Here is a 24728-nt window from a genome sequence, read left to right on the forward strand (position 1 = left end):
ACGTTAACTAAGATGTGTCTCACATTGGCTCAGGTCCCTCAGGATGTTGGGTGACATCCGCCAAAGATGCTCTATGAGGGCATATTTTTGGCAAAACCCTTCAGGTTCCAGCTCTTCAAAGACACTGAGACACGGTCGAGTTCTGGTATCTGCACAGCTCGCGCTCTGCTTTGCTGTCTTTTTCTTCTCTGCTAACTATGCGGAATGCTTCGCCCACAGCTGGGAGGCGGGGAGGCATGCTGCGTGCCTTGTGGGAAGCCCTCTTTCTCATCACCTACATCTGAGGGCAGATGTCAAATGTCCTTCAAGTTACCTTCTCAGGCACTTTCTGATATGGAACATCCATTAAGCCACACTGAACCGCAGAATAGGTCAGAGAAAAGTCTTTCCAGATCTTGAAACCTTCTTCACTGTGGACATGGATGGTCCAGTGATATAAGCTGCCTTCACAGTAGCACCCAATCCCTCTTCTCTAAGGTCACCATTTAGTGATCCATTGCCTGGTACTGACATTGGGTATGTGAGCTTAGCTGAGTGAGAATCCAAGAGGCTTCCCTTAAAGGCAGACAATCAAGTCACTTGTTCAGGAAAGATCACTTAAAAGACCTTTCTTGGGGTCACCCGGGTGGCCCAGTTGTTGAGATTCTGCACACTCAGGGGGCCTGGTTCGATCCCTTAGTCAGAGAACTAAGATCCTGATGCCACAACTAAGACCTGGTGCAGATGAGTAAATAAATATTTTTAAAAGAAAGCTTTAAAAAAGACCTTTCTTTTATTGTGAAATATCATACATGCAAGATATATACAGTTGATTTGGAGGTGGGGTCTCTAGAATATAATTAGATCATGAGGATGAAGTCCTCATGAAGGAATCAGTGCCCTTGTAAGGAGAAATGTGAAAGAGATGCTCTTTCTCTCTGCCATATGAGGGAATAACAGTAGACAACTGTATTCCAACCAGGAAGGTTATGAGCAGAAACTAAGTTGGCCAGCCCCCTCCTCTCAGCCTCCAACCCCCACAACTGTGAGCAATAAATTTCTATTGTTTAATCCACCCAGTCTATGGCAATTTTGTTATAGCAACCTGAGAAAATTGATACATATATTTAAGAATAAATGTAAAATAAAATATATATACCACCAGCTAATTTTTAAAAATCGAATATAAGCAGTACATTTACTGTATGATTTATCGCTATTGGCGCCTGGGTCTTGGTTGCGGCGTGCAGGCTTGCTCTCGTTGCCTTGAGCAGGGGGTCCTCTCCAGTGTGGCGCGGGCTCTGAGCTGCAGCGGCTTCTCCTGCTGTGGCTCACGGGCTCCAGAGCGCAGGCGCGGTAGCTGTGGCCCACAGACTCAGTTTCCCTGAGGCACGTGGAGTCTTTTCAGACCAGGGATCAAACCCTTGCCGCCTGCCTTGCAGGTGGATTCTCAACCACTGGACCCCGGGGAAGTCCTGTAACTAGTACCTTTGAAGCCCTGTGTGTGTGCTCCCCCTTCCTCTACCAAGCCTTGCCTGCCCCGGAGTGAACAAAATCCCAGGTTTCCAATTACTCATTCTCTTGCTTTTCCAACAGTTTTACCACATATGTACATATCCCAACACAATATGTTGTTTATTTTTTCTGATTTTGCACTTTGTACAAATGAATCACACAGTATGTTTCTATGCCTTTCCTTTTCACTCAGCATTTTTGAGATTTAACCATAATAACATATGTAGCAGTAGTTCATTTTGTTCATTGCTGTTTAGTACTTCATTTGTGAATATAACACAATTTGTTTACCCATTTTACTACTGATGGATGCTTCATGCTTTATAAACAGTGCTGCTTTAAATTCTTGTATGTGGCTCCCACCATGCATCTGCCAAGAGTTTCATGAGCCATATGCATCATTAAGGCTAGTCACATCTATTCTGAGGCTGTTTCTTATTAAGGCTCATGTCAGGATTACACTTCCCTGCCCACTTAATTTAGGCATGGCCACGTTGGACTAATGAGATGTGAACTAAAATGATGTGTGACATTTCTGGGCTGAAGCTTTGAGAAGCAATACAGGCCATGTTCTCTTCTCTATCTGTAGTGCTGGAAGGGTCCCACAGAGCCGCTTCTGCATCAGCATGAATCCTGAGAAGGGGTCGGAATGACTCACAGTCTGGTTCCCAGCCAATCCACAATGACCATGTACCATGAGCCATGTATTGGGCCTCCTTGGGTCTGTTACTTGAAGCATCCTTTAGCTTATCCAACTGATACAGAAATTGGTAGTGGGAGTGGGTTTGTTTGGGATGCATCTATTCAGTTTCCATCAAATATGCCAGCTGCTTTCTGAAGAGACTGAGCCAATTTTTACACTGCTTATCAAAAGTGGGTGAGAATGTCTGTTACTGCACAGCGATTCCAAAAATGGTTATTTTCAGACTGTAATTTGAGCTGATGAAACTTTAGGAAATGGTGTCTCATTGTCTTAATTTTTCTTTTCCTGATGACTAGTGATATAGTTTTGTATATCTACTAGGCACTCAGCTTTCCTTTTCTGTGAAATGCATGTTTATAACTTACTCCTGTATTTCTATTGACTTATTTCTGTATTCTGTCTTTTTCTTTAAGTTCTTTAAATCTTTCTCTGGTACCTCTCAATCCCCTCTGTCCTATTTTTCTCTGCAACATGTATCACCATCTTATATATTATTTATTTGTTGATTTGTTTGCTATATTTCTCTCTTAAGCTAGGATATAGTCTCCATGAGGTCAGGGGCCCCCTAGACCTTTTCACTGATGAATGCCTATCCTAGAGAAGTGTCCAGCACATAACAGGCATCAGGTAGATCCCTGAATAAATGAAAAAACAGTCAAGACAGTTGGCAGCAGTATCTGAACACCAAGTTTTATGACCAGGGCCAGTTTCCCCAGGTAGGCAGGTTTTGTCCTGATACCTGTAGACCCTTGAATTTGATGGATTACTGGTCTGATGGGGACCAGAATTTAGGTCCAAGTCCGAGCCCAAAAATTTGAGAATGAGGAGCACTGATGTCTAAGCTCAGGAGAAAATGGATATCTCATCTCAAGCAGAGAGCAAATTCACCCTTCTTCCACCTTTTTGTTCTGTTCTGGCCCTCAATGGATTGGTTGATGCCCATCCACATTAATGAAGGCAATCTTCTTCACTTAGTCTACTGATTCAAACCCTAGTCTATTTTGAAGCTGCCCTCACAGATAAACCCAGAAATGATTTCCCTAGCTATCAGGGCATCCTATAAACCAGTCAATTTGCCGCATAAAATGAGCCATAAAAAGTCAACCTTTTCTCAACATGGTACTCATACACAGTTCCTTGATTTCCTAAAAAAAGTCATAATTCTTCCAGGTGGCACAGTGGTGAAGAATCTGCCTGCCAATGCAGGAGATACAAGGGACGTAGGTTTGATCCCTGGGTCAGGAAGATCCCCTGGAGAAGGAAGTGGCAGCCCGCTCCAGTATTCTCGCCTGGAAAATTCCATGGACAGAGGAGCCTGGAGGGCTGCAGTCCATGGGGTCACAGAGTCAGACACGACTGAGAATGTGCAGTTACAATTCCACCTCACATGATATGACTCTCCTGTGTCCAACCAAAAGTGCATCATCCTGGGCTTCGGTGGTGGGCCAGTGGCTAGGATCCCACCTTCCAGTGCAGGGGACACGGGGTCGAGCCCTGGTCGAGGGCTGGGACCCCACGAGCCATAGGCGGCCAAGTCTGCGCTGCAGCACAAGGCCCCCGCACGCAACCGGGACACGATGCGGCCAGATAAAGAAACAAGGCCCCGCACGCAACCGAGACGTGGTGCAGCCAGATAAGGGAACATGCATCTTTACAAGTGCATTACCCTTCATTCAGGAAAAAGGCAAAATCCTTACATGATATTTACTCTTCTCCTGATAACTTATAACTTAAATAGTAATACTGTCATAAAAAAATTAATATTTAAATACTGATGTAAAGTCAATATATCTTATGCTACATAATAAGGAAATAAGAGTGGAAAGAAAACAAGGATATTGACTTAATATATGTACATATGCTCAAAAAATATATTCATAACAAAATAAGGCAGAAATTCTCATGACAGTTACAATCCCTGTTTCTATAACTGGTCATGTGGTCATAGCTAGTATTCTCAACTATCATCTTCTGCTAACCATTCTGCATCCCCTTTGCCCTCATTAAGTGCCTCAGTGGGCTGTGTTTCTTCACGTGGCAGATGCTGGTCCATGGTCAACCATTCAGTATATACTACGGCCCAAGAGCCTCACCAGCATCACTGAGAGGAAGTCCATCTGTTCAGTTACATATTACCAAAGCCATTCAGGAAGCAAACTATACACTTTGATCTAATTCTTAGCAAGTTCACATGAAGAATATTCATTTAAAATAGCATTTTGAATTTTCCTTGTTGAAGAATGAAATGAACATAAAATCTCCTATGCTTTTTTTTTTTAGCAAGCTATCTTCATGAGAGGCAGATTTATAGATGCGTTTCTTTTCTTCAGCTACTCCTTACCCAGAGATCAATAATTAAGCCTATAGATGGCAAGTTGCTCCTTCAGACTCTGTCTTGCTAACCCTGCTGCCATAATAACAGCCCACCGGTGATGAAGTTCTCCTAAAGGAGTTAGCTGCAAGATTACATGGTTTTAAATCTAGAGTGTCCAGGAATTTTTAAAAATTTTATTGGAGTATAGTTGACTTACAATGTTGTGTTAGTTTCAGGTTACAGCAAAGTGACTCTGTTACACATATACATATGTCAACCTTATTCTTCAGATTCTTTTAGTGTGCCCAGGAAATGTATCAGGATCCCTGTCACAGCCTATGAGCATAGCTTCCTAGTGCAGAGCATACATTCCTGTAGCTGTGGCTGAGACACGGTCATAAAACAAAGAGCCACAACCTTGAGAGACCGAGCATGGTGCAGTGATGAAGGCACTGCCTTGATCTTTCCTTAGGTTAGTGAGAGATGGCTCTTCAGGTCCTCTGAATAACCACTAGGGTCTACAGTGGAATTCAGACCAACAAGACAGTTGAGAGACTCAGGGATTCCTCTCCACACCCTGACCTGCTCCATCCTTCAGTAGCTGCTGCCTTGCACAAAGGAAGGTCTCACATAGCTGGTTCTCATCTCTCCCATTTTGATTCCAACCTTAGTTACTCGGCATACTTGGCGAAGGTCTACCATAGGTGGAGGCAGGCTGCTGTGTGCCTACAGCTTCTAATTCATCACTCCAACCCACAAACAGAATTGTTTGTTAAAAATCTGTTTCTCCTAAAATTTGCTAGTGTCTCCTTCACGTCCTGCTGCTGCCGTGTTAGAGAAGATCTCTTCTCCCCCAGGAAGAGTTCATCACTTATTAGAATTTTAAGTTCGTTTTGGTTTCTTCAAGTCCTTAGATAGCGAAGGTTTTCTTTTTTAACTGTGATTGGATAGTTAATGGGCTTCCCTGGTGGCTCAGATGCAAAGAATCCATCCACAATGCAGGAGACCTGGGTTTGATCCCTGGGTCGGGAAGATCCCCTGGAGGAGGGCATGGCAACCCACTCCAGTATACTTGCCTGGAGAATCCTCATGGACAGAGAAGCCTGGCGGGGTACAGTCCATGGGGTCACAAAGAATTGGACACGACTGAGCACCTAAGCACAAAGAGTTAATACTGCTTGTTCACATTGTAAAGGTGGGAGTTCCCATCACCAAGACTTTTAAACTAGAAGCTGAAGCTCTATGATAGATACAGGGACAAGGAAAACCCACAGATATTCCAAACCAATGTCATTCTTTCCCGGTAAATGTTTTCAAGTGAAAGAAATCAAACACCAAAACTTTTTAGGTGCTTGGAAAACCAAAGATGAGAACAACTGACTTTTAGCTCTCAGCCGTGGCTGTCTGCTCTCTGAAGAGTTCTAATTAACTGCCAAATGAGATAATATTATACTCATTAAATTTTACATCTAGTTGAAAAGATGAAAATATTCATTAAGATTTAGTGCAATTTTAATTCTTTAGAAACAGAAAAGATGTAAATACCAGGTGTAATTTTCACCAACTTTATGAATTGAGAAAGTATCTGTATCCTGCTACATATGACAGTAACTTAAATTTTGTATGGATACAGAAAAAGAAATAATGCTTCCTGATACCGCCTTAATAATTTCCCTACAATAATTTTTTTTTCCTAATAGAGTCCAGGCTATTTTGAGCTCTTTCATGTTTCTCTCTCTCAACCATTTCTGTATACATAATAAGAGCAAGGTCAAGTAAAAACACTTAGTGAACCCTAAGGTTCATTGCCTAATTTTGGCCTATGATATGCTTATTACTCCAATGGAAATCAAATGGATACTCATATATATAATATCATACAATGCAATGTAATATATATGTGTAATATATGATGTAATGCAATGAAAAATATAAACTGAGGTAAAATCATAGAAATGGAAGAGATTTCAAAAGTCATCTGGTCTAAAAACATTTACAGAAGGAATTGACACCTTAGACAAAAAGAGACATGTCTAAAGCCTCACAGCTGGTTGGCACCTCAGAGTGAATTTATGAAGAATCTGCCTGTAATGCAGGAGAAACAGGAAATGCGGGCGCAGTCCCCGGGTCAGGAAGATCCCTTGGAGGAGGAAATGGCAGCTGACTCCAGTGCTCTTGCCTGGAGAATCCCATGGACAGAGGAGCCTGGCGGGCTACAGTCCACGGGGTCGCAGAGAGCCACACGACTGAGCGTCTGAACACACAGCTGTATATTACATTTAGTTTTATTAGATGCTGCCAAATTGTTTTCCAAAGTGGTTGAACCAGCTCCCAGCAGTAAGAGAGTCCAGTCGCTGCACATCCTCGCCAACACTGCTGCCGCTGCGTCGCTTCCGTCGTGTCCGACGCTGCGCGACCCCACAGACGGCAGCCCACCAGGCTCCCCGGTCCCTGGGATTCTCCAGGCAGGACCCTGGAGTGGGTTGCCACCAACACTAGATACTGTCAAATTTTAAAGCACTGTAGCTCTCTCAAGGAGTGTGAGGTGATATCTCGGTGTGGTTTTAACTTGCATTTGTTTATGACTAATTATTCTGAGCTGTTTCATGTGCTTATTGTCTGTATCCTTTGTGAAGTTTTCTTGGTTTCCTTAGTTTTAAGAAACTTTTCAGATATTCTGTCTATAAGACCTTTGTATTATAAACAACTTCTGGTCTATGGATTTCCTGTTCACATACTCAATAATTTATCTGAGGTCAGACAAGTGATCTTCAATTAAAACAGGTCTTAGTGTGAGTAAATCCAGTAGTTTGTTATTCTGCTTTTTGCTTTTGTGATTAATACCTCTTGGGTCTTCTGTAAGAATCATGACTGACCTGAAGGTCATAAAAAGTTTTTTATCTTATTCTGGAGCTTGATTGTTTTTATCCTCCAATGAGAAGTTTAAAGCTCCATGGCCCACTTCACACTGACTTTTGTGTGCTGTCTGATGTGCGTCCAAGTTTCTATTTCTCCCCATGTTTCTAATGCTCCAGTGCTGCTCATCTTTTCTCCTCACTGAATAAAGTGTCTGCCTGCCTATTCAGTGGCTTCAGTCCACTCCTATGACCCCATGGACTGTGTAGCCTGCCGGGCTCCCCTGTCCATGGGATTCTCCAGGCAAGAGTACTGGAGTGTGCTGCTATGCCCTTCTCTGTGGGGTCTGCCCAACCCAGGGCTCAAACCCTTAGCTCTTATGTCCTCTGCGTTGGCAGATGGGTTCTTTACCACTAGCCACCTGGGAAGCCCAGTACAAGTTTGGATAGAAGTGGTAACAACGGGGAGCATTTTTGTCTTGTTGTCAGTCTCAGGGGAAAGTTTCCATATTTACCACCGAGTATGGTGATAGCTGTCCCTCCGAGACCCTCTTAGTCAAAGCCTCAGTGAAAGAGGAGATGAAGAAAATTCTTTTCACCAGCAGGAAGAGATGACAAAAGGGTCTGCATCCTAGCTAGGGTTCTGGGTAGAATGTAAGAACTAGCGCCTGCCTGCTTGCACGCATGTAAGGCATGGTTCAAGCTGAAACTGCCTACATGGTGTAAATGGCCTCCCAGGCGGCACTAGTGGGAAAGGACCCACCTGCTAATGCATGAGGCGTAAGAGACGCAGGTTGAATCCCCGGCTTCGGAGATCCCCTGAAGAACGGCATGGCAGCCCACCTCAGCGTCCTTGCCCTTAGAATCCCATGGGCAGAGGAGCCTGGCAGGCTACAGTCCCCGGGTTGCAGAGTCTGACTCAACTTAGCATGCATGAGCCACGTGGTGTAAAAGCCCCTCAGATACAAATTACCCTAAAAGTCAGTGAGACAGTTAGCATTATCAAACGCAAAACTCCCTGGAAGGACGCATCTCTGGCTCGTGGTGCACAAGGTTTCTGTAGATAAAGTCCCACTGAGGATGTGCTCATGATATGAAACAGCAAAGCACAGGAGGAAAAAATTCAATGTGATCAAGAGTCTTTAGACAAAAAGATACAGGACATTTTGATCTTCAAAATAGACGAACCATTTTGCATGTTGCAGCAGCATGCATGGACGAAGAGATGGTGAAATAAGTCCGAGAGAGAAGGAGAAATATCATATAACATCCCTTATTTAAAAGGAAGCGATGCAAATGAACTTATTTAGAAAACAGAAACAGACTCGGACTTAGAGAACTCAGAGAACCATCGCAGGGCGGCGGGAGTGGGCAAGGATTGGGGAAAAGGGTAGTTTGGAAGCTTTAGATGGACCTGCCCACGCTGCTCTATTTAAAATGGATAACCAACAAGGACCTACCTACTGTATAGTACAGGGAACTCTGCTCAATGTCACGCGGCAGCCTGGGTGGGAGGGCAGTCTGCGGGAGAATGGATACACGTATATGTATGGCTGAGTGTCTTTGCTGTCCACCTGAAACTATCACTAAACTGATACAAAATAAAAAGTCAAAAAGAAAAAAAAAAGAATGGCAGACCATATAATCTGATAGACACTAAAAAATAAGTATGTCAAAACTAATATAAATCTAATGAAATCCACTGAGTACATGTAACAGAGATAGAAAAGAAGGGAAAAACACTACATCTCTCATCTTAACACAGCAATGAGTCAATAAATACTTTTTTTTTCATTTTGAAATTAATAGTTAGATAGTTAATTCTAACCAAAGCCTCAGAGTTGCACCCTTCTCCAGCATCATGAGGACAGCTCTCATCTGGGAAGAGGGCTGAAACTGTATCAGTTGGGGTGCCATATTGTCTCAGTAGTCTATTTTTAAAAGAACCAGTGCATGCCTCTTAAAATGTTTTACTATTTTCTATTTAAGTGACTTTTCAAAGATTATATTCATATCCATATGAAGCATTAAAAAGCATTCACTAACATGGAAATATTTCAACAACATGATGTTGTAAATAAAGAGCAGATGGCCTAGCAGCATGTATAATATAAACCTATCGATATAAAATCATCCTTCTATGAATCCAGAAAGCCATATGGTGGCACTCACAAAGAGAGGTCTGGAAGAATGTTTACTGAAACATGGATCATGATTATTTCTGGGCGGTAGGATTTCCAGAGACTTCTGCTTTCATTTTTTTTTTTTTTTAGAATGATTTAGTTTATTCAGACTTTTACAAATAAAAAAAATAAAGAACTAAATGAAGGCCTAACTTAAAATTTGTTTTTAACTATTACTGGTGTGAGAACTGGTTTTTTTCTTTAACAGATGCGGGAATTCCCTAGCAGTCCACTGGTTAGGACTCGATGCTTTCACTGCTGCAGGCCTGGGTTCAATCTCTGGTCAGGGAACTAAGATCCTGCAAGCCACAAGCCACGCCACTCCCCTAAAAAAGGAATTGATCAGGTTGGAAAAGCTGTTGCAGCTCTTGAGGTTTAATGGGAAGACTTAGATGAGAAGGTTTAATGAGAAGACTGTTGATGGAAATTGGGAACAACAGATACATAACATCAAAGACCTAAAACCTCCATAACTTTAGTTTCCGTTTCTGCTTGGCTCTGGAAAAGAGAAGGTGTAGAAACTGCCAACATGCAGAATTTTTTAAATTTATTTCTTTCTTTATTTTAATTGGAAGATGACTACAATGTTGTGATGGCTTTCGGCCACAGGCATACATGTATCCACCCGACCCTGAACCCACTCCCGCCTCCCTCCCAACTCTATCCCTCTGCGTTGCCCCAGAGCACCGGCTTTGGGGGCCCCGCTTCATGCCCCGAACATGCACCGGTCATCTAGGTTGAGAAGCAAATAAGGCTAGCAGGGGGCCACCATGACCCTAGGATTCAGTAGTGTGTGGGTGGGGCTCTCACCCCCAAGCCTTCATAGAACACAGCTCTCTGCAACCAAGCTCCTTACCAATATATCCTGTAAGTGGATATTCGGCCTCTGCTTGGATAGGGTAAGTTTCCAGCCTCTAGGTCTGTCCATATTGCTGCAAATGGCATTATTTTGTTCCTCTTTATGGCTGAGCAACATTCCACTGTATATATTCATCACATCTCCTTTATCCGTTCATCTGTCGATGGATGCTTGGACTGCTTTCCTGTCTTGGTTGCTCTGGATAGTGCTGCAATTAACATTGGGGTGCATGCATCTGTTTGAATAAAAGTTTCCTCTAGATACATGCCCAGGAGTTGGGTTGCAGGATCATATGGTAACTGTTTTTAGATTTTAAGGAACCTCCATACTGTTCTTCATAAGGCTACCCCAATTTACATTCCTATCAACAGTGTAGGAGAGTTAGCAATGGGAAAGGGTTGGGGAGGGATAAATTAGGAGGATGGGATTAACATACACAGTCGGACATGACTGAGCGACTTCAGTCCACTTCACTACATGGAAAATAGATAACGAGAAAGGACCTACTGTATAGCACAGGGACTATATTCAATACTTTGTAAAACATGTAAGGGAAAAGACTATATATGTAAACACTGAATCACTGTGCTGTGCATCTGAAACTAATGTGACATTATGAATCAACTACACTTCAGTTTTAAACGGTAGGCATAGTAGGTTTTCAGGGGTGCGGACCGTTTGCCTGTTCACACTTTGGCGTCTAACTGCTGTTCCCTGTGCCTACAAGGCTCTGCTCCCAGAGCTGGAAGGAAGCCACCGCCTCCCTTCACAGGTGAGTCCTTCAGACAACTAGAAACAAGCTCCAGGGCTTTGCCCTCCACCTTCTTCTTGAGTGGAGTCTCAATTCTCCATGGGAATGGTTAAATACTTACCATCCTGGCCCCAAATCCCCTGCACACACTTCATGTTATCATTACTGTCTGTTCAGCACAGAAGAAAGTGAGATCATACTCCTCTTTTGTTCTGGAATCTTTTATTCTAATTCACACCAAAGTCATATTAGTGGGAGGGGCAGTCTTTTCACATAACTGATTATTTACAGGATTTTCTCAAATAAAAAAAAACCCACCTTTATTGATAAATAATTTTATCTCTCCTACAGTTATAGAAACAGTTGACATTTTTAACTCAAATGTTAGCCTTTGAGTTATATCTATTAGAGACATATTTAATGTTAGAAACAGAAGCACATTCTTTTGAATACTGAGTCTGTATTCTGATGTGTTCTCTATTCCCCAGTTTTGTGACATCTTCAGATTCATTCCATGTGCCCTCTTCTATCTTCATCCAAATCACTGATGAAATGTTGAGTGAAGCAAAGCCATGAAGGGATTTCTAAGCCATTAACCAGTTACTTCTCATTCTCGTCTATCCTTCAGCCCATTGGACTTTTAACCCTGATATTTACTCAGACTCATTCAGTCATCACTTAGACTTATTCCTGATATTTCTCACATGAACTTATGGATCCACCTACTACCTTGCCCTGTCTGCTGCTGCTGCTGCTAAGTCGCTTCAGTCGTGTCCGACTCTGCGACCCCATAGACGGCAGCCCACCAGGCTCCCCCGTCCCTGGGATTCTCCAGGCAAGAACACTGGGATGGGTTGCCATTTCCTTCTCCAATGCATGAAAGTGAAAAGTGAAAGTGAAGTGGCTCAGTCATGTCTCACTCTTAGCGACCCCATGGACTATAGCCTACCAGGCTCCTCTGTCCATGGGATTTTCCAGGCAAGAGTACTGGAGTGGGGTGCCATTGCCTTCTCCACCTGTCATGTGAGAGGCTAACTTATATGAATGGATTGATTCCCTGGCCTCTGACCTTTGGGTTCAGTTCAGTGCTCAGTTGTGTTCGACTCTTTGTGACCCCACGGACCGCAGCACGCCCAGCTTCCCTGTCCATCACCAACTCCTGGAGCCTACCCAAACTCATGTCCATCACATCAGTGATGCCATCCAACCATCTCATCCTCTCTCGTCCCCTTCTCCTCCCACCTTCAATCTTTCCCAGTATCAGGGTCTTTTCAAATGAGTTGGCTCTTCACACCAAGTGGCCAAAGTATTGGAGTTTCAGCTCCAGCATCAGTCCTTCCAATGAATATTCAGGGCTGATCTCCTTTATGATGGACTGGTTGGATCTCCTTGCAGTCTAAGGGACTCTCAAGAGTCTTCTCCAACACCACAGTTCAAAAGCATCAATTCTTCAGCACTCAGCTTTCTTTATAGTCCAACTCTCACATCCATACATGACCACTGGAAAAACCATAGCTTTGACTAGATGGACCTTTGTTGGCAAAGTAATGTCTCTGCTTTTTAATATGCTATCTAGGTTGGTCATAGCTTTTCTTCCAAGGAGTAAGCGTCTTTTAATTTCATGGCTGCAGCCATCATCTGCAGTGATTTTGGAGCCCCCAAAAATAAAGTTAGCCACTGTTTCCACTGTCTCCCCATCTGTTTGCCATGTTTTGGTTAATAAGGGGCACCGACGAGTTAGGAGGGGAAGAGTAGGGGGAGGCGCTTAATGCTGACTCCCTCTTTATCAGTCCTCTAGTATGGCTCTGTTTCCTATTAAACACTGCATAGGGAGCTCGCTGCCTCCTGGAGCCTCTCCTCCCCCTCACCCCTGCAGGCTCGTAAGTTTAAGTGTTAGTTGCTCAGTAGTATCCAACTCTTTGAGACACTGTGGACTGTAGTGTGCCAGGCTCCTCTGTTCAGGAATACTGAGTGGGTTGCCATTTCCTCCTCCAGGGCATCTTCCCAGTCCAGGGACTGAACCCAGGTCTCCCGCACTGCAGGCAGATTCTTTACCATCTGAGCCACGGGGGAAGCCCAGGCTCTGGGTGGTAACAATTCTCTGCTGTCACTAAGCCCTAGACACTGTTACCAGCCAGTAGATACGGCACCTCCTCACGTTGGTTTTCCTAAAACAAGCCTGATCTTTGCAAATAGTCCCCTTCTTAAATGTTCTTCAATTAACCTGTTTGAGTGTTCCATTCCTACTGGAATCCTGACTGATCTCTACCAACTATAATATCATCCAGTGCACAGTTCTCAATATTTTTAATATTTTAATGAAAATACCATGTAATCTTTTGGGAGGATGATTTAGAGATTCTCTTTATTTACCATTTTACTGACTTATCTGTAAAAGGAAATAGTGTTAATCTGTCATCACTTATTTTTTGTTACTTATGCAGCCTCCACAGATAACCTCCCCCTACACTCTAAGAGTGAGTTTGGTTTTATTCTTGATTTTTTTAAAAGATTGACAAGAAGTCATCACTATAGGATCTGAAATTTCCTGCCCTTTTTGAAAATCAGGTTATTTGTCTAATGCTACAAAATTTTCGAGAATAAATATGTTGAAGTAACATCGCTTATTCAACATTGAAATAAAAATTTGTCCTATAGTGACCAAGAAGGGTAAAAGATAATAAGAAACCTAGACATTTTAAAGAAGACTTTTCCCCTTGATTAAAATATCTTCTTTTTCTGATTATAGTATCATATATGTGCATCATAGAAAAATGATACATTAGAAGGCAATACAAAATGAATAAAAATCAATCACATTTTTACAATTCAGAGAGAATAATATGTATTTCTTTCATTTTTACTTGCATTTTGAATAACTGGAATCATTCTATTTACACAGTTTTACCTTACTTTTTGGAAAATTCATATCACATGTTGATACTGTCATGGAAAAGTTTTCGACGACCTTTGACTTGGGGAAACCTAGTTGTTAGGATCTGCCCGTCATAATGCAGACAGAACATCTACTTGGTGATAGCAAACGAAAATTATGGTTTTCAAAAGGAAATAAAACTCTCTAGAACAGTCCTCAAGCTTCAAAAATGTACACAAGAAATCTGGGACCCTGTTCAAGCACAGATTCTGAGTCAGTAGGTCTGGGCTGGGGTCTGAGAATGCGCGTCTGACAAGCTGTTAGCATTATCAGTGCTTGTCTGGAGGGCACATTTTGAGAACCAGGAACTACTAGTTGGGTAGTAATGAAATTCATGAGCATATTAAAGTTTGAGAAACACAGATCTCGAGCAGTGGTTCTCAACCTTGCCTTGAAAATTAACACCCAAAGATCCTCATTTTGTGAAGGCTTACCTGGTCATTCCGATGTATGGTAACGGTTAACAACTACTTCTCTGGACTTAACTGCAGAGCACGACCGCGTACTCAGCCACATCCGACTTTTGTGACCCCATGAGCTGTAGCCCGCCACGCTCCTCTGTCCATGGAATTCTCCAGACCTGAATACTGGGGTGGGTTGCACTTCCTTCTCCAGGGAATCTTCCCCACCCAGGGATCAAACCCAGGTCTCCTGTGTCACCTGCGTTAGCAAGCAAATTCTTTACCTGCTGAACTATCTCGGAAGCACAGAGCATGATTGTAGCAATTACGAATCATCCACATAGCCTTGGTTTCTAATCTTAATCAGAAGGAAAAAATGGCAGCAACCACAAAAAGCAAAGCAAAGTCCTGACCATCGTGTAGCAAGGCTGGTGCCACAGCTGAGAAACGACAAATCAAGATTCTGACTGGGAGCACACAGGGACTCGAGCAAAACGGAGCCACTTGAACCCAAAATTGGTTTGGAAACCTCACCAGCATGATTTACCCTGTGTGATTCCAAGGCTTCAATTCAAGTGCTTCAGTAATCCACTTAGACAAGCGTTAGAAGTGGCACACACCCCAGCTTGGAGAGCCTGGGTGCCATCAGTCAGAAGAGTATCTGTGTACACCGTCTTTGTGGTGTGGAAACTGAGAAAGTGATCACCAGTTCCTCTTAGCATGCACGTTGTTACTCAGAGCAGGATAGATCCATGTGCGTCTCGCTTTGGCTGGAAGACGGTGAACAATCAGAGGCTGGCACGCGTTGCTGCTCACAGAGCCCCGGCTTTAAAACACCATCCACGACTCCCATTGTGTCCTTCCTTCCACCCTCTTAACAGCGCAGTAAACTGGATGGGAGCCACAGCTGCCTGCTTGTCAGAGAACAGCAGAAAATACACTGGAGCCTGTGGAAGTGCGATTGTCTTCGTTACGACACGCAGCGGCACGAAGGCCGTGAAGAGCAAGTCTGGTGACCTTGCCGGGGCCTCCGGGGCTGCTTGCACTGGTCTCGTGTAGGACGGCTTCCTGCTGTTGTAGAGGCATGCGATAGGCCTATGCAGGAGCTCTCTGCTGGACGCCCCCTCTCCCGGCGGAGGCCTAGAGCTAGTTCCTCCTGCGCTTCCTCGCTCGCTTCCATCGTGTCTGACTCTTCCCGACCCCCTGAGCTCTAGGCCGCCAGGTTCCTCTCTCCGTGGGATTCTCCAAGCAAGAAGACAGGAGTGGATTGCCATTTCCTTCTCCAGGGGATCTTCCTGACCCAAAAATCAAACCTGTGTCTCCTGCATAGGCAGGCAGATTCTTTACTTGGCACTGAGCCACCGGAAGCCCTGGCAAGTAGACAAAATCTAAGCATCATGACACAGAAGAGCTAACGCATGCCTAAGACTCCAGAGATCTGCATCCAGACCTCGGTGTGCTGCCTGACTTGGGAATGTCAACATTCCTCCATGGCCCTCAGGTTCCTTTTCTGTAACATGAGCTAATTAGACAAAATTGCCTCCAGGACCCTTTCTGGACCTAGAATGATGTGAGTCCTAGTGACACTAGTAACAATGATAAAAGCTAACTGCATGTTCAGGCCCCATAAGACAGCGGCTCTCTGCACATCCCTGCCCCCGCCGGCGCTGCCTCTCCTCATCTTATGCACACAATTGCCTCCCCTTCCTAAACTGAAAGTTTAATCAGTCACTACCCGTGTGATCAAGAGGATCCCCAGTAACAATGATTCGGCCCACAGGCCGGAAAGGGTCCCCTCTGTTCTGTCATTAACAGGAAGCAGCGGCTGCTAACCCAAGGAGCGGTGGGACGGCACGCTCCAGCAGTGCCCCTAACAGCCAAGGAGCCCGTCTCGAGTCGTTCCTCTATAACTGGTGGCCTTTCCCTCCCCTGGGTAGCGAAGCTCGCTGGGTTGCTGCTGTGTGCTGCCTGCCATCAGCCACCAGCCTCCCGTGGTGGGGTGTCTCTCTAGGACCCTTGCCTCTGACTTGTAAGATTCCCTGACCGGTCAATCACTGATGCCTCTGTCACTGACTCCAGATTCTTTCTTTGTTCTCATGGCTGAGGGGTGCAGTCCAACACTAACATTTATTGGGTACTTCCTATAAAACATAGTTAAATATTTTAGGGATATAGACTCATTTCACTATGTTTTTAGTAGATACTTTTTAATCCCAATCTTCTAAGTGAGAAAGATAAGATGACTTAGGTGGTTAAGAACCTGCCTCAAATGCAGGAGACATGAGAGATTTGGGTTCCATCCCTGGCTTGGGAAGATCCCCTGGAAAAGGAAATGGCAACCCACTCCAGTATTCTTGCCCTGGACATGCCATGGACAGAGGAGCCTGGTGGGCTACAGTCCAAGGGATTTTGAAGAGTCGGACACGACTGAGATGACTCAGCGCACACGAGGAGACTTAGCAGCCACCCTCAAAGTCCCACGAGACATAAGTGGATGAGATGGGATTTTAACCCAACAGTCCAGCCTCAGAACTTGAGTTCAAAATCACTACACTCAGTTTTCTCATGCTGATATTTACCTTCTCTGAACATTTTATGAAAATGTGAGAAAAATTTCATTTATAGAAGATTCATTGATCATAAACTTCCTTGGCGGCTCAACTGTAAAGAATACGCCAGCAATGCAGGAGACCCAGGTTCAATCTCTGGGTCAGGAGTATCCCCTGGAGAAGAAATGGCAACCCACTCCAGTCTACTTGCCTGGGAAATCCCGTGGACAGAGGAGTCTGGCAGACTACAGTCCATGTGGTTGCAAAATAGTCGGACATATAGCAGCTGAATAGCAACTGGACAACGACATTAACTGTAACTATTAAACAGCATCAGCCAAACCGAGCAAAGAAAGAGGTGGGGTTTAGCAAAGCGGTCAGTGACGTCCCTCAGTGCTCTTATTTCTGCAACTCCCTCACAGTCCAGCTTCTCCACTCCCGCTCCAGCTTTGTCCAACTTCACACAGCCTCCCCGACGGGCTTCGCTTGAAAATCACGAGCTCCTGCTTGAGCAGAGCCTGGGATGCTGCGTGTAAAACCTCCGCCTCTCACTCATCGATCTCTCCTGCTTTCACTGTGGGGACGTTTTCAGGGCTTCGTCACATTTCAGAATTCCCATCCTGACCCCTTGCCCTTGCTTATGGCAAAGGTCTCTTCTCATTCTCAGGAGAAGTGGAATCCACCAGGCGGTACCTCCTTTGGCTCTTGCAAATGGGCCTGCATATTCACTCCTTCCTCCCCTCTCAAAGAGCAGAAAATGAAGAAAATGAATCTCTTCTCCTATCTCGTACGAATCTTCTGCTGTTCCTTGAACTTAATTTCCCTCTCTCTCACGGACTTGGACTTTTCAAGTACCCCATCTTTTCTTTGATCTCTTGCTCTCCACTGACTCCCTTCCATTACAATTAAACAGGCCCTAGTGCCCATTTAAGAAGCAGTTTTCTCTCCATCCCCATCAGCTTCCCTAGCCATCCCTCTCATTTATGACCAAAGGTCTTGCAAGCACCCTCCTCCCTTGCTGTCTCCGCATTCTCTTTTCTATTTATTACTACTCAGTACAAAATGACTTCTATTCTCCTTGCCCCTTTTGAACTTTTTTTAATCGAGGGACGGTTGATTTGCAGTATTATATTAGTTGCTGGTGTATAACAGTGATTCCATGTTTTTATAGAGCACAGTCCATTAAAGTTATACCAGACGATGGCTCCGTCTCCTTGTGCTGTACAATATATCCTTGCTGCCTGCTATTTTACTCGTAGTAGCTTGTACCTCCTAACCTTCTACCCCTATTTCCTCTGCCTCTTCCCTTCCCCACTGGTAACCACTCGTTTGTTCTCTGTATTCGTGTTGTGTGCTTTGCTACATCCGCGTTTTATATTTTAGATTCCACATGTGAGTGATATCTAGTACTTCTCTGTCTGGCTCATTTCACGCAGCATGTGTGTGCTGCGCTCACCCAGTCATGTGCAGCTCTTCGTGACCCGATGGGCTATAGCCTGCCAGGCACCCCTGTCCCTGGGATTTTCCAGGCAAGAATATTGGGGTGCGTTGCCATTTCCTCCTCCAGGGATCTTTCCGACCTAGGGGTTGAACCTGGGTCCCCTGCATTGCAGGTGGATTCCTCAGCGCTGCGCCGCCTGGGAAGCCCTTCACTACGCATAGCACACTTTAAGTCTGTCCATGTGGGAGCCGTTCTCCTTTACCCATGTTTGATTTCGAGGCAGCTGTGTGGACTTTGGCGAGCACGCCTCCTCCCTGAAATGCATCGCCTGCCACCATGAGTTTCTGTGTTACCATCTGCTCGTGGGTTTTGTCTTGCTTCCCTGATCATTTCTTTCCCAGTCTCCTTTCAGTCTTTTCTTTCTCTGTATCACTTGAATATTAATTGTTATAACCCTATTTCTTCAGAATTAGGGTTTCCTCATCTTCTTCCTGGGCCAGTTTTTCTACTCCCATGACTTCAATTGTCATTTATGGTGATGATTCAAATACACATATTTGCAGCTCTGACTTTTCTCCTGAGCTTCCAATTCACACATCTAACTGCTTAGGCGTCTCCACTGAGAGGCCACACGCAGGCTACCAATCTGTTCAAAACTGAATGGAATTCATTGTCTCCCACGTGAAGCTACTGTTCTTCTGTGTTTGATAACAGTGTCTTAGCTGGATACCTGGGGGTCGTCATCATCTCCTCCTTTTTCTTTATCACTTACATTAATCGATCACTGTGCCCTATTGAAGCTGGGTCTAGATTTGCTCTCACCATCATCACTGTCATTTCCCTTTTCCAGATCACCATGTTCACTAACTTGACAACTGTAACAGTCTCTTAACTTATCTCCACGCATCCTATCTTGATCTGTCATTTATTCTCCACACTGTGGCCAGATACACTTTTCCAAACACAGATCTAATTATTTCTCCCCTCTTTTTTTTTTTTAATACATCTTGATGTCTGCTCTTTACCTTAGAATAAAGTCCAAAGTACTTACATGACTGTCATGACCCGTTGAGACCTATCATGACCCACCTCTCCAGCTCATCTCTGGACATTCTTCAAATGTGGTGTCTGATGTAGTGGCCATGTTGAGCTCCTTTCATCTTTTTGGATTTTCCTTGTTTACTGTCATCCTCAGGTCTAAGTATATATTGTTACTTCTGCCCACAATATTTTCTATTTAACTTCTCACTTTTCAGGTCTCAGTTTGGAAACCAGTTCTTCTAGAAAGCTTTCCTTCATTTCCCACAATATCCTAAAGTACACTAAACTTTTTCACTGGAATATAAAGTCCTTGAGTGCAGGCATGTTGCCTGTCTTGTTCTACCACAGGATCCTCCAAACCTAGAACAGAATCTGGGACAGTGACTGTCCAACAAATGTTTGTTGAATGAATGGATGTATGTCCTTTCTTTATCATACTTTTCAATTACAGGAGATTCAGTGAGGGCAAGGACCCTAGGTATCTCACCAGGACTGCATTCCCAACATTTAACACTATTCCTGACATAAATTAGGGATTTAGTATATTTCTGTTCAATAAACGAATATATGAATAACTTTTAGTTAATTTTGGAACTTTCAAAAAAGGCATTTATAATTTTAAGCACAGTAACTACAGTTGTGCTTCATAATATACTTATAAGCATAGTAACAATACCAAGAATGACATTTTCATTCTTCACACTTGCTTTAAGAGGTACGTGTTGGTTTTGTTTGTTAGGCCTGAGTTATTCATGTCTGTGGACCATTGATACTCAGAAAATCCTTGCCATGGCTGTGTTTTTAGTATTGCTATGTAGTGCCAAAGTACCTAAAACAGTTTTCTTTAGTGTCTCTACACAAGCCAATTTTATAAATTTTATCAATATCTTGTATGCTTTTTGACTGATAAATTAAAATTTAGAAGGATCAAGCAACATTATCCAATTTAGCGCTCTAGGACAAATACTTCACATCATTCAGCTTTGAAATACTTCACATTAAAATACTAATACTACCTAGCTTTGGTTTTGGTGTATGTTTTTATGGAAACCAAGGACACAGTGATCTCCCTGACTCGGCACAATTTGCTAAACTCCCTCTTGGAGGGGCAGGATAAAGATGAAGTAGAGAAGGAGAAAAGCCAGACTTTGGCATTGGAAGCCCAGGCCGACTCCGCATCTTCCCCCAGTGTCCTCTGCAGTGCTCACGCCCTTCACTTCGTCCAGCGTGAATCAGGCCAGAGGGCAGGCAGCAGGGAGACACACTCCTTCTCTCCCTACACAAGCCTACGTTTAACCTAACGTGTGTTCGAATACTTAGATTCCATGGAAATGAGTGCCATAGAAATGAGAGATCAAATGGTACAGGCGATGGCACAGGCAAAGAGAGGAAGGGAGAGAAAAGAGAGGAGAGACAGAGCCGGGAAGGGAGAGGAGCAGAAAGCAGGAGAATAAGTGCGTGAGAGGCTCCAGGGTGAACTGCCGGGGAAGGCAGGCGGGGCGGCGGGGCGGCGCCTTGAAACGGGGCTCCCTCCCACACTGCCCACCTCCACCCCATTCATTGCTCCCGGGGGGATGACAGTGGGCCTGGCAGCGGCTCCATAGCCCTCCAGCAGTTCACGGGAGATGTGAGCCGTCTCGGCAGAGATGGACCCAGAATGTACTCCAGACTGCCGCCAGCGGTGGCATTATGTAGGGGAATGTCAGGGCAGGAATTGCAGTTTTGTTTTCAAACACAGTATGAGCGCCTGAACCGGAGAGAACAGGACACGCGCTCAACAGCTGGTTTTATTCTCAGATGACCCGGGTTTAAGAATATAAACCAGCCTTTGCGTTTAGCACCTATGTAGACATGAGAGCACAGCGTGCCTTTCATTAACCCTCCTCTCTCCTGGCGGCGGACGGCGAGGCCAGCACAGTTGGCTTAGTCCACTGAAAGTCAAGCAGCAGAGATCCAGAGAGTCTCGTTTGGCTTTTTCCTACAAAATCTGTCAGAAAGTAAAAGCTTTGGCCTTCCACATAATCTTATTTTATAAAATCTGTCTGAAAAAAATACGCTCATTGTCTGTTGGCTTCCTTATCCAAAGATGAGTCTTCCTAAGAATGGGAGGATGAGAAAGTATAGAGAGAGAACATTTTAAGCCCAATAGAAGCCCAGTCCTGAAATCTGTACCTTTATCAACTTGTCTTAAATAAAACAGCCCTCTAAATCAACATCGCATATGAACAGCCAATAAAAATTTCACATATGGGCAGGTTTACTGCGAAGAACCTAGTAATAATTTGGACTAAAATGCTGTGCAATCCTAATAATAATTGAATCAGCCCTCCATATCTGGTGTTCTGCATATATGGATTCAACCAACAAAGATATTTGGAAAAAGTTCCAAAAAGAAAAACTTGAATTTGTTGGGAATTGGCAGCTATTTACATAGCATCTACAATGTATTGAGAGTTACAAGAGAGGGTTTAAAAGACAGAGGAGCATGTGCACAGGCCATATGCAAATATGCGTGTGTGCTCGGTAGCTCAGTCCTGTTGGACACTCTGTGACCCCACAGACTGTAGCCTACCAGGCTCCTGTGTCCACGGAATTTTCCAGGCAAGAATACTGGAGCGGGTTGCCATTTCCTATTCCAGGGAATCTTCCTGACCCTGGGGTTGAAACTGCATCTCTGCATCTCCTGCATTAGTAGGCGAGCTCTTAACCACTATGTCACCTGGGAAGCCCTATATGCAAATATTATGCCATTTTATATAAGGGACTTGAGAATCTGTGGGTTTTCATATCTGAGAGGAGTCCTGGAACCAATCCATCGCAGATGCCAATGGAAAACTGCACCCCCAGTGTTTTAAGTGTCTTCTATATGCAGGCGTGCTTTAAGTATCATAGATCATGATTTTGTTTGATCCTCTCAATAAACCCTATTTTACTGTCAAGGACTCAAGTTTCAGTGAGATTAAATAATTTGTACAAGTGCGCAGAATCAGGAAATATCACAGCTGGAACTTGAATTGCAGCAGGTTTCCCAGGAGGCTCTATGGTAAAGAATCCACCTCCTGTATAGGAGACGTGGATCTGATCCCGCAGTAGGGAAGATCCCCTAGAGAAAGGGAAATGGCAACCCCCTCCAATACTCTCTCCTGGGAAATCCCATGGACAGAGGAGCCTGCCAGGCTACAGTTCCATGAAGTCACAAAGAGTCAAACACAACTGAGCAATGAAACGATAATAAATAAGCCTGACTCCAGAGCTCTTACACATTACAACACACCCCTTATCCCTTGAAATGGTCTATGCCAGAAAAAGTGATGCCTAATTTGTTTAACCCATTAGAAGAATGCTGATCAGTTATTTGCCTGATAACTGCAAAATCAACAAGTTCCATTGTTCCAAAGAAAGCAAGTGGTTTTGAAATCTTAAAATTTACCTGTGGGACACAAGAGGGAAAGACTGGGGTGGTGAGAAGTAACTACAGAAAAAAGGATAAGGAAGGCATTTTGTTGGATCTTTGTGTTTTAAACTCAATCCCACTAAATTTTTTGCACAGCTTTTAAAAAAAATTTATTTTCAGTACATTAAATTTATTCATACAGGCATTCTAAAAATGTACAATATTTCTTTTCTAACAAAGTATAATAAAATATAAAATCCCCCCAAACAGAATACTTGACACTTACAATTCAAAATCAAATTAGCAGAATATTAAATATTTACAAAACTTTATCTTTTAAAATATAAAGTTACATGCAATTTTATAGAATTGATATAAAAAGAATGGCTCAATAATGGGAGAATTTTGCTTCATTACTAAAAAGAAAATATATCCAATAGAAGCTATGAAGATTTTTGAGTGTTTTGATAAGAAAGTTTTCCACATCTTTCATCTCCCTAGGAATAATATCAAAGGCTATGCATACTTGCATATTAAATAAATACATACACAGGGAGAATGGATACATGTATATGAATGGCTGAGTCTATTTGTTGTCCACCTGAAACTATCACAACGTAGTTAATCAACTGTACTACAGTATAAAATAAAAAGTTTGAAACGAAATAAAAAGGATGAAATAATCCCGTTCGCACCAACATGGATGGACCTAGAGACTGCGCCTGAGTGAAGTGAGTCAGAGCAACAGGCATCGCATGATGCCCTTTATATGCAAACTCTTAAAAAAATGATACAAATGAACTTACTTACAAAACAGAAGCAAACTCACAGGCTTAGAGGATGAACTTACGGTTACTAGAGGGGAAGGAAGAGGGGAGGGAGGGTCAAGATGTTTGGGATGGACATGCACACACTACTGTATGTAAAATAGATGACCAACAAGGACCTGCTGTATAGTGCCGGGAACTCTGCTCACTGTTAGGTAACAACCTAAAGAAAAGAATTTGAAAAGGAATGGATGCATATGTATGTATAACTGAATCACTTTCTGTACACTTGAAATTAATTCAATATTGTTAATCAACTGTACGCAAATATAAAACCTGTCTTTCCTATAACCAAAATAAATAAATACATATATAGATACTCATTATGTCAGCCATTGTCTGTTCTCTAAGTGAAATGACCTGTCATTATGACAGCTGAAGAGGGTATGTGGTCTGTTACAGGATTACATTGTTGACGTCTAAGGCCAAACCCTTCCAGTGTACAACAGTGAACACTGATTATATGCCAACAGTACTTGAACTGACCTGCCCTTCATCACATCAGGAAATTAAGTCAGTCATAAATAGCTTTTTGCCTTGACTTTGCTTGCCTATGATGAAGTCTCTATTTATAGTCAAGCAATCAGACTTTGTGTTAGAATAACACCTTGATACCTTTGTCAAAACACAATGCTAAGTACCTCAGTATGGTTTCTTACATGGTTGGTAAGAGATAATTGTTGAATAAATTATGAGAGTAGCTGAGTGAGTGAGTGAAGTTGCTCAGTCGTGTCTGACTCTTTGCGACCCCATGGACTGTAGACTACCAGGCTCCTCCATCCGTGGATTCTCCAGGCAAGAGTGCTGGAGTGGGTTGCCATTGCCTTCTCCGGGGGATCTTCCTGACCCAGGGATTGAACCCGGGTCTCCCACATGGTAGGCAGACGCTTTACCATCTGCGCCACCAGGGAAGTCTGCTTACTAAACACCTACTATGTGTAGTATGTCGTGTATTACACAAATATCTCCAAATCTCATAAA

At 43.5% G+C, this 24728-nt stretch overlaps 1 protein-coding gene across 1 annotated transcript in view; it reads left to right on the plus strand.

Moving 5' to 3' along the window:
• LOC110128392 (uncharacterized) overlaps window positions 1-24728 on the plus strand; it is a 323980-nt gene that overhangs the window by 288240 nt on the left and 11012 nt on the right. The window lies entirely within an intron of this gene.

Source organism: Odocoileus virginianus, chromosome 19, assembly GCF_023699985.2.
Source record: "Odocoileus virginianus isolate 20LAN1187 ecotype Illinois chromosome 19, Ovbor_1.2, whole genome shotgun sequence".
NCBI classification, from domain to species: domain Eukaryota; kingdom Metazoa; phylum Chordata; class Mammalia; order Artiodactyla; family Cervidae; genus Odocoileus; species Odocoileus virginianus.